This window comes from Triticum dicoccoides, chromosome 7B (assembly GCF_002162155.2).
Source record: "Triticum dicoccoides isolate Atlit2015 ecotype Zavitan chromosome 7B, WEW_v2.0, whole genome shotgun sequence".
In the NCBI taxonomy this organism is placed as follows: Eukaryota; Viridiplantae; Streptophyta; class Magnoliopsida; order Poales; family Poaceae; genus Triticum; species Triticum dicoccoides.
The window spans coordinates 767,209,373-767,219,455 of NC_041393.1; the positions used below are offsets into that span (position 1 = coordinate 767,209,373).

At 43.9% G+C, this 10,083-nt stretch overlaps 1 pseudogene; it reads left to right on the forward strand.

Moving 5' to 3' along the window:
* Positions 1–2,926: 2,926 nt before the first annotated feature.
* On the forward strand, positions 2,927–3,709 carry LOC119339754 (annotated as a pseudogene).
* Positions 3,710–10,083: the final 6,374 nt, after the last annotated feature.

A 10,083-nucleotide genomic window follows, 5' to 3' on the forward strand; every position in this document is an offset into this window, starting at 1 on the left:
CCCCCCGGGTGCCCATGCTATTATGTTGACATATGTTACATCATGTGTGTACCCCCGATATATATGAGAGACGTAGGATACAAGTGTCCTATTAGGACACAACTCCTAGCATGTCTACACAGAGTCCAAAATCAAGTCAAACTGTAACCTACCTTGTACAGTAATATTCGACACAATTAAAACATTACAGATAGATTAATATGATCAATAGTTAGTTCGCCTGCCTACTTCGTAGTAGGAATATACCTCGGGGGCTCCTGGCAGTCCGATGAGTCACTGGACTGCGTGACAAGGGGAAGACAAAGGGATTCTCCATGGCCGGCTGTAGACTAGTGTAATGTATCCGTGTCATGGTAGTGGACCTCCGTGCGGTGGTATGTGCACATAGTTTTAGTTTGTCTTGGAAAAATATGTCAAAAATATAAATATTTTCGCCAGGTTTATATGTAATTTGATGTGTTTGCGTGAGGTACATTCCATTTGTTGAAAAAGTGTTTGAAATGTATGCGGGCAGTGTTAAATAGCCGGCTCCCGCATTTATGTCCGTGGACTGCTCCTCTCTGTCTGCGGACGGATGTTGGAGGTAATTTGCGATCGCCGTTGAAGATGCCCTAACAAGTAACAAGCCGTGTGGCATGTGCTAGCAAAACTTGACCACCAACACTTATTCTGATGTAGCTGTAGTATAAGGAGGAGGAGAAGAAGAAACGAAGACCAACGCGGCAACAACGAAGACCACTGACCCAACAGCATATACCTATCCATCAAGAACAAATGCATCAAATATACATATCTACTCCCCAAAACGACACAAAAAAGACTGACTAACAGCAGCACTGGGGACGCCACCAAACCATTTTCCTTTGATGAAACTATGTTGTCCGGCCAGAGCGCTTTCCCAATTCCTGATCCCTCCTATATATATGCACGCGCCGTTGCTGTAGAACACCAGAAACCAACCGGTGCAAAACAAACACCACATCCACCTCACCTCATCTACCTCGCACAAGAAGAAGAAGAAGAAGAAGAAGAAAGAGGAGGAGGAGCAAGAGGAGGGAGAGGAGGAGCAGGAGGAGGAGGCGTCATGGACAAGACAAGTACAAAGGTTCCAGGTACAACGGTTCCCCATAACAAGCGAACACCGCCGTCCCCCAATAAGCCGAAGGCACAACCAAAGAAATCTAAAAAGTCGCGTACCCGTAGGAAAGATCTGAAGCTGACTCGCAAAAACAGAGGATAGCTAAGAAGAAGCAGCCGTAGCTAAGAAATAAGAAATATCCCCAAAAGTGGTGAGAGCAGCCGCGTTCTGATCCATGTTTTTTTACTATATTTATTTTATTTTATTATTTTTTGTTCTGATCCATGTTGCCTGGCAATGATGAAGTTAATTGTGTCTCTGTCTTGTACGTTAATTTATGTTGTGGCAGGTTAATTTGTAACCTCAATATGTAAACCATAAGTGTGCTTGTTCACGTTGCGGCCAAGTATACTTTCTTCTTACATGTGTTGTTGAGTCGTGCATCATGTTGTTGTTGGGTGATTGAATAAAAGGAAGGATTGACATACATGTTCCATGAGTGCATCCAGTACATTGAAATATACGTTAGCATCAATACAAGGGCATTTCCAAGGGCAGCGCTAGCGCCGGTTGACTGGCCCAAAATTTGGTTGGTCGCCTGGTGCCAGACGGATTGGCCCCACGCGCACCTTTCGATTCATCTTCTCTTCGTCTCCTTCCTCACACAGTGTTCGCTCCTTCCCCTTTAATCGAAAAGAGTCGACGGCTAGCGCCACTATACTTGCGATGGACGCGCGCCGACCGACTCTCGAAGCACTACCGGCTTGCTACCGCTCGCCCCGGTGTTACCGCCCTCACAGGACAGGTCCCTCTCAGCAGCTCAAAGAAAGTGTTGTAATATATTATATTCAACTGTATCATTGTACACAAAGAATTTTACATTCTAGTGGTTAGCAAGTTGCTTGTTCCTTCCTTAGGGCATTGGTTTCAGTCCCACCCAATGCAAGACGTGATAGTTAGAAAGCTAGCGATCGTGCGTAACTTGAGTGAGCCATGGACACTCTTAGACAAAGATTAATCAATTTACGAGCAGTCCAAGTTATGCCAGCACGGCAGCCACATGGATGTTTTTTCTCCCTCAATTAATTTTGGACCTATTTCATCAAATAAACGAGGAGGAGATGGCAGAGTTAGGAGCCATAGTCAAGATGTGCATGTGAGTTCTTGTAAAGTGTCGGGACCTCGAATGCGTGGGTTTCCCACGTCACTAGTGAGGAAGAATTATGGATGATAGTGAGGGGAAAAGGTAAACTAATGACATAGATCATCTAACATCATTGAGGGAGCTGAACCTACATAAACTGTGTCTCCTTTTCTTTTTGCGGGGTAGATAAACTGCGTCTCCTGTTTCTGTTGACATCACACGATTCGTTTGGCAGGTCTTCTTGTTACGTACCTCGACAACCAAATTGTGGAAGGCCACATACACATATGCTGTGACCAAGGGATCGTTGACACGGAACCGTGTGCGATGATTTGTTGTGTAGTAGGGATAGTGCGTAGCTTGCCTATAAACAACTAAGTCAGCACCAGTAAACAAGGGCATGTTGTTTATAATTTTGTATGTAATTATGCATTTTATACTTATTCTATTAGAGTCTACTTCCTAACCTCCACCTAGCGCTAATTCTTATGTATATAAGAAAGGAGGAAGACCAACGCGGCGACGACCACGACCATTGACCACCCGCATCCATCCGTCCGTCAGTCCATTCATCCGTCAATCAAAAACTAATGCATGCAGTGAATATGGATATGTATACTACATATATGTCCAACAAAACAAGAGAGACTGACCGGTCAAGCACGTCAACAACCCATTATGCTCCTATATATACATTGCCATCGATGCAGGCTCCCTCAATCCAACCGGAGCAAAGCAAACACCACATCCACCTCACTCAGCTGACCTCACCTCATCTCGCAGAAGAAAAGAAAGAAGATCAAAATCGCTTCTTGTTGCCAGGAAGGTTTCTTGGTCAGAAGAAGGCGAGGTCACCGGCGGGTCCGCCCACAACCCCAAGAACACCAATGCCGGCGACTACCTCAAGACAGTCATCAACAACAGTGGCTCCTCCGGTGGCCTCAACAGCGTCACCAAGGGTGGCTACACCTGCGGCCTCAAGATCGTCAGCAAGGGTGTCTTCCTCCACCGCATCAAGAACATCAGCAATGGCAGTTCAGCCTGCGGGCTCAAGAATATCGGCGACGTCAACAACAGCAAATCCGCACATGAACTCAGGAACTTCAACAACGGCAAATCGGCACACAACCTCAATGACAACAACAGCAAATACGCATGCGACCTCAAGAACGTCAACAACGGCAAATATATACCCGACTTCAAGAACGTCAGCGGCATCAGCGATGGTGGCTCCTTCTACGACCTAAAGGATGTCAACAAGAGCCACTCCATGCGCGAGCATAAGAACGTCAACGGGAGTAACGGTGGCATCAAACCGGTCGACGAGACTGCAGACAGGTGTGTCGACCTCAAGAACGGCTAAGACGACGGCCCCGCCCTTGTCCGCAACGACAAGGCGTAGTCGTGCTGCTCCCACCCGTCCAACTGCTTCCAGCATGCGAAGGTCGACGAAACTAGGCAGCTTGTGCGTGCCATGTGAAGAGTAAATTAAATAAACAAGAGAAGGTCGACGAAACTAGGCAGCTTGTGCGTGCCATGTGAATTAAATAAAGAAGAGAAGGTCGACGAAACTAGGCAGCTTGTGCGTGCCATGTGAAGGCCGGCCGACTCCTATTCAATTTTGAACCTTGACATGATCTTTGCCTACTGGCCAGCTCATGAAATATAATTTGACTAATGTTTGACGGCTTTAGTGGCGTGGCATGCCTCGTGCTCTCTGACTGAATCAACACTAGGTATATCTAGATAGATTAGTGCGATAATAGTTTGTTGTACTTCGTAGTAGTTAGTTAGTATGCTTTCAAGAATCCCTGCATAATTGAGCCGTGGCAGTTAGGGTTTCAGGAGAGCTTTTTCAGAAGCTTCTTAATATTTTAAATGTATGATGAACGTCTATAAAAGTAATGTGTAATGCGATGCATTTGTTCGTAACACTTGACATACGCTGGCACATGGTACCACCTCTTGTCTACCGCACCTCAGTATTGGTCCCACCATTTTGAGGGGAGAAGATTGGCATACTATTGGCCCGCCATCAAAAGTTCCGAATTTAGGCGAACACCCAAAAACCAAATAGTCAACAAGCCATAATAACTGAAGAATTGGGTTGAAAAGAATAGAGAAAACCTCTCCCTCACAAGGTCTGAACCTGGGTAAATAACTCTCTTGTCTCCTATTGCTTAACTTGACCCCTAATTAATATACAAATTTACCAACATATATTCCCTCCTTCCCAAAATAAATATCTTAAACTTAGTACATTGTACTAAGTTTAGTACAAAGTTGAGACACTTATTTTGTGACGGAGGGAGCGTACAAGATTTGTCGCACATGATAACAATTGGTTTAGCTAATCTAAACTCAAGCTCTACCAAAACATGTCATGCAACAGCAACATCGTGTTTACTTACTATATCAACTAGATGAAACCCCGCGCGTTGCTGTAGGAATTTGTATAAAATAAAAGTTGCAAAAAAATTTCCTGTAGCAAGATGATTTTTTGACCAATATTTTGAAAATAAACAAATGTGTATCTCTATATATAAGTCGAGAATGCTGCTAGCAAAACAAAGCAAAATATAAATGCACACCTCAGTTTTCTTTCATGGAGCACCGTATTGTGAGCTACATGCGTGCGTCATTAATTTTCTTTCTCAACTAATATAGAATTTATGAATCGGTTACTGCATGCATACGTCACTTATTGCATGCACTTGGTGCTACGGTTCTTAATATGTTAATCTAATGGCTAATGTAGGCTGATCTATTATATCCAACGGCTAAATTAATTTGGATGATGTGGCTCAAGGAGAAGGTAGAGAATTCCTAGTAGTGGGGGCTAGCTATTTAAACTCAAGCTCTACCAAAACATGTCATGCAATGGCAACATCGTGTTTACTTACTATATGAACTAGATGAAACCCCGCGCGTTGCTGCAGGAATTTGTATAAAATAAAAGTTGCAAAAATTTCTCCTGTAGCAAGATGATTTTTTGACCAATATTTTGAAAATAAACAAATGTGTATCTCTATGTACAAGTCGAGAATGGTGCTAGAGAAACAAAGCAAAATATAAATGCACACTCAGTTTTCTTTCATGGAGCACCGTATTGTGAGCTACATGCGTGCGTCATTAATTTTCTTTCTCAACTAATATAGACTTTATGAATCGGTTACTGCATGCATACGTCACTTATTGCATGCACTTGGTGCTACGGTTCTTAATATGTTAATCTAATGGCTATTGTAGGCTGATCTATTATATCCAACGGTTAAATTAATTTGGATGATGTGGCTCAAGGAGAAGGTAGAGAATTCCTAGTAGTGAGGGCTAGCTATTTAGATATAATAGATAATGATTGACGTACAGTACATGCATATATATGACTAACAACCAACGCTGCCCTGTGTGTGTATGGCGTGTGCTACCAAAACTGCACCACCAACACTTATTTCGATGTTAGTACTATAAGGAGCAGGAGAAGAAACGAAGACCAACGCGGCAGAGACCACAACCATTGACCCAAACGCATACCCATCCATGAAGAACAATGCATTGAATATAGTACATATCTACTCCCCAAAACAAAACAAAGAGACTGACTGGCACTGACAACATTAACGCCACCAAACCATTCTCACACACGGTGGAAGCGCGTCGTCCGGCCGGAGTGCTTTCCCAAAGACCTTCCCCCTCCTATATATATGGAGCCATTGCCACAGGTTCCCTCAACCCAACCGGAGCAAAGTAAACACTATCCAGCTCACCGGAGAAGAAGAATTATTGGAAGAGAAGCAGATCTTGTCATGGGCGAGCAAGATGCAAAGGTTCCCCCAAAGAAGGTGAAGGCATCGTCAAGCAATACGCAGTTGACGAAGACAACAACCTCTAGGAGGAAGTCGCTTCTGCCTCAGAAGAAGCAGATGAAACAGACGACACCACCTAAGAAGAATTAGCCTCGAAAAAGGTGACAATAGCCGCGCGGTGATCGACGTCCTCTGGCCAGGATGAAGTTATGTGTGTTTATGTCGAGTAGGTCAGTTTGCGTTACAGTAAATTAATTTGTAAATTTGATTCAATCCGATCACTCCTGTAGAATCCGTAGCTAGTCTGTCTGTAGGCCAGAAGCGTGCTAGTTCATGTTGCGGCCAAATGAAGTCTTTTATTTTCCTTGTGTTGTGTTATGAGTCACGTGGGAGGGTATCGTTGGGAAGTTGAATAAAAAGAAAGAGCCGAAAACGAGGTACATATAGGGTTAATAAACCGCAACCATTATCTCTTCGGTGAATTGAGCGTAGCACGGTTTGTTAGGTTCCTTATGGTGGAAGCTATCCAACCGGGTTCAAGTCCTTGACTTGAGAAGGGTGTTTGCAGTTTTCCCGATATATTTCAGGGTTTAACGACTTATTCTTTCGCTGCAAGCAACGACCCATCGACAGCGATGCACAGGTCGTGACTTCGTCAATCTCACGACCTATTGGTTCAATTTCTCGGAGGTGCTCATAAGGGATAGAGTGTGCGTGTGTGAATTCATAGGGGAGTGTACATTCATGTATATGAACGTCCGCTGATTCTAAAGAAAAACCTTTTAAGTTTCTTGTTTAAGAACCATTAGTTATCTCTATAGAAGCGATGCCTAATTAAGCATCCACCCTCTATGAACAAGAACCGATGCACAAAGAAAAGTTGGTTTATTTTTTTAAGAACCTCCCTTAAGCACCTTGCATTCAACAAATCCTAAGATAGGCAAATCGAGTATCTTGTCCCACTCATGGTCACACAAGTCGTTAGGTGGGGTCACCGAGTCTCGAAATAGGCTTTCATCCATCTTTATATATATAGAGAGAAACCATCATGTATGTACAACAAGTTCAAGGGTCAAACATAAAAATTAAGGGCCTGCTAGGGTAACAACACAATTATGCCCGAAAAGAAAAGAAAAATGGGGTAAAAAGCTCCACAGAGCCGACGTAGCACCGTCAAAGAAGCTACACGAGTAGGCACCCAGCAGCAATCAGCGCCCTGATCATGGCGTCAAGGCACTCCTTATTCCGCTGCCTCGAGTGCGATGCCACCTAGTTGCTGTCCTAAACACTTAAATCGTACATACCTTATATATATGCCATGTATACATGATCGACCATATACGACTAGAATTGGTTTAGACAATCCAAGCTCAAGAACTAGTTGAACATCGTACACAAGATACAACAGCAAAAGCGTGTATGCGTACATCACCTATCTATATAAGTCATGATGTAGATATGCATACGCATATGACTGACACATATGTAGCTAAAACTTAATCAGTAACGCTAGGTAATTCATTTGTTTAACGCTAGATAATTCTGATGTGGTAGTAATAGTAGTATAATGAGGAGGAGTAGAAAAAAAGAAGACCAACACGGCAATGACCACGACCATTAACCCAACCGCATTAATCCGTCAATAACAATCCTTCTAAAAAACCAAATCAAGAGACTGACTGGCTCCGGCAATGTCACCAAACCATTATCTCTACTCCTAATGGAGCAGTTGGTAGTCTCGCTTTCAGGTTTTTTTTCATCCCACCACTTTCGTCCGTTTTTTTCGTAGGTTAACCGTCGTAGATTATTTTCATCGCCTCCCCCACTTCATCGGTTTATTTTCACTTCACCCTCTCACACAACGAAAAAAACTGAACGGATCAGAACTTTCCATACTGACGCAAATTATTTAGTAATGTCTTTATGTAAAAGAATCGATCACAATCAATCTCTAAAGATCAAATCTAAATTAATTAATCTTCATAACGTTTGTTTCCTTTCGAATCACGTTCATAACTTTCCTTCCTTGTTAGGGCAGAAACTGTTTGGTAGCAGAGATTAGGAAGCTTCCTATGAGTGTAGTAATAGGAAGTAATTAGGCCAACATTCACCACTATTTATCAAAGTCATCAATCGTATCCATTCCTACCAGTTTTCAGGGAATCTGCTCGCTATGTCTTTTTTAAGGGGATCCGCTCGCTAAGTCAACTGCTCCATTAGGAGTAGAGATGGAGCAGTTGGTAGCCTCGTACGGTTTATTTTTGTCCTCCTCCCACCTCTCCTGGGTTTTTTTCATCCTCCCTCCCACCTCCCAATTTCGTTGGTTTTTTTCGTCGGTTTTTACTCGCCCCCTCCCACCTTCCAATTTCGTCCGGTTTTTATTCGTCCTACCTCCCACCACCCCCTCGTACTGGTTCTTTTTCTCTCCACTCTTTCCTTGCAAACCAATAATTTCCTAACATACAAAAGATCACGGATCTATTTTTCCTTACCCGAACCAATCGCGCCCTACATCAGTGCATTTCTTTATTAAGAAAACTAACACATAAATCTTAACGCATTGTAAACAAATCCCGTTATGGACCTAATTAATTTATTATGGAATCTATACGTGGTCGCATTGGTTCTTTTTCTCTCCACTCTTTCCTTGCAAACCACTAATTTCCTAACATACAAAAGATCACGAATCTATCTTTCCTTACCCGAATCAATCGATCCCTACATCAGTGCATTTCTTTATTAAGAAAACTAACACGTAAATCTTAACGCATTGTAAAGAAATCCCGTATGGACCTAATTAATTTATTATGGAATCTGTACGTGGTCGCATCTCTCCCCTCGTGAAAAAACCGCATCCATCTCCCGTTAAAAAGGAAAAGAGAACATGAACGATCAATCCCACACCCTGCATCTCAGTAGCAAAAAATTGCCCCGCCTCTGCTACTGCGCCTCGCCGTGTGCCCGGCTCGACCCATGCCTCGCCTGCATGGCTGGACGCCGCCGTCTCCACCGCCACGTACAAGAAAACGGTGGGCAGAACCATCCATTCAAATCGCACACCCCCACCCTCCTCCGCAATCCCTAGCGCCGCATCACCCTATCGCTTTCTCGCCTCTCTTTCCCCTCGATGTAGATGGTGCCGAGCGGCGGCCTCGAGCACCGGCAGTGCCGCCCTCTCTATCTTCACTGCATCGAGAGATGGGCCGAGGCTATCGTCGGTTCGCCGCCCACGATTGGGCCGCCTCCGGTTGTCGTGCACCACCGGCTCCACCTAACGTGCCCGACCCTCTCCGCTTTCGACCTTCCGGCGACCACATCCCTCCGCGCCTCCATCCATCATCCACAAGGCCACTCCCTGCACCCACCCTCCTAAATTCTCCATACCGGCGGACAATCACCAAAGATCCAAGTTGGCCCGATATCAATTTTCTACATGCTTTCTTTATCAGTTGGTGATGGGAATGGGTTCCAATTTCTCTCTCTGACTGTGGATTCGCAGGCAAGAATCGCTTCTACATGCATCCTCCTGTCGGTCCCTAAAGTACCAAGGTAAATGGTTGATGCTGCGTTTGTCTAGGATGATATATGTTGGCTCTGTTCCGGTTCATCCGAGCAGTTCCGGTACATCGTGCATTTATCTTGCCAGTAATGTTCTGTGATGCTATGATGCACTTTGGGAATTGTTTATCTTGTCTTCAGTGCAAAACATTTGTTTATTAATGCATGAGAAGAATCCTTGTTACTACCTTGAACCTATTTTATAATCCATATTGTTATGCACTAGCGCGTGTGCATATGAAATAGATGGATTATGGTCCCGTACCCAATAAGATGGATATGTGTGTGTTAGAGAGAGAGAGAGAGAGAGAGAGAGAGAGAGGGAGAGGGGGAGAGAGAGTGAGGAGGAGGGAGGGAGAGAGTGTGTGTGAGAATTTGATGGTAAAAAGGTCGCCAATGTCACTTGATATGTATGAGAATATTAAATGTAATATTAACATAATTGATATTGAACTCTTAAAGTTAATGTGGCCCCTATGCAACGCACGGGTGTTCTT